Genomic DNA, 1176 nt, shown 5'->3' with positions numbered 1-1176 from the left:
CTGGGGGCACAGGGACGGCAGCTGGGGCACAGGGGCGACATCTGGGAGCACAGGGGCGGCAGCTGGGGGCACAGGGGCGGCAGCTGGGGGCACAGGGGCGACACCTGGGAACACAGGGGCGGCAGCTGGGGGCACAGGGGCGGTAGCTGGGAACACAGGGGCGGCAGCTGGGGGCACAGGGGCGGCAACTGGGGGCACAGGGGCGGCAACTGGGGGCACAGGCACTGACATCTTAACCAGCTAACCTTTAGAGATGATGTTAATAATAGCGCTCAATATCATTGGCATATAAGCCCGGCTAGCTCAGTCGGTAGAGCACGAGACTCTTAATCTCGGGGTCGTGGGTTCGAGCCCCACGTTGGGCGAAGTTTTGGTTTAAAGAAGAGTTGCTTGTACCGCAAACTACTGCCAGGTTACTTCATTCTCTGGGTCAGATGTGAGAAGGTTATTACTACTTATATTATTGCTGTTACTGCTACTACTTCTATATCTACTACTACTGATATTATTACTTCAGCTACATATACTACTGCTACATCCTGAAAGCTCTGCCCTCTTGTTCAACCTTATTACTGCACAACCCAGGTTGTACTGCTCCCCATTATACTTATGTTTTTAAATTCCACTCCAATTTATATGTATATGTGTAATAATAATGATAATAATAATAATAATTAACGGTTTATTGAAAGAGCTTGGCAGCCAGAAGGCTGAAAATATACAGTTACATATTTGGGGAATGGGTTTCGAATTACAAATTATATACAAGTAACATAAGTGATACAAATAAGACATATAATAACTAGATGGGGAAAAGCTCAAACTACAGTGCATTTCAACATAGTGACAGTGCAAGAAGTAGTATTTACTGGGAGTGAATACACTGGTTTATTACAAGTTATTGATAATTTTACAATGGTTGGGACTGGGCTGTTCTTATAGCGGTCAGTTCGTGCGTATGGCTGGATGCGGTTGTGGTGTCGAACAGCAATTCTCGGGCTGGGGATCTCAGGTGGTAGTAGGAGCCGGTGTCGAGCATGGCGTAGAAGCTTCTTACCAAATTTGCAGATGAGGTCATGGTGATGGTCAGTGAGAGTCGAAAGGGTGTATGTGTGTGTGTATGTATGTATGTATATATATATATAGATATATATATATATATATATATATATATAT

At 45.2% G+C, this 1176-nt stretch overlaps 1 non-coding gene across 1 annotated transcript; it reads left to right on the top strand.

Annotated features, from left to right (window-relative positions):
- Positions 1-292: 292 nt before the first annotated feature.
- On the top strand, positions 293-365 carry Trnak-cuu. Its single transcript has one exon. It is a non-coding gene; the product is annotated as a tRNA-Lys (tRNA).
- The last annotated feature ends 811 nt before the right edge of the window (positions 366-1176 follow it).

The sequence above is a fragment of the Homarus americanus genome, unplaced genomic scaffold, assembly GCF_018991925.1.
Source record: "Homarus americanus isolate GMGI-L3 unplaced genomic scaffold, GMGI_Hamer_2.0 scaffold42818, whole genome shotgun sequence".
In the NCBI taxonomy this organism is placed as follows: domain Eukaryota; kingdom Metazoa; phylum Arthropoda; class Malacostraca; order Decapoda; family Nephropidae; genus Homarus; species Homarus americanus.
The sequence above is the reverse complement of the archived record's forward strand: the minus strand, read 5'-3'. Positions and strand labels throughout refer to the sequence as shown.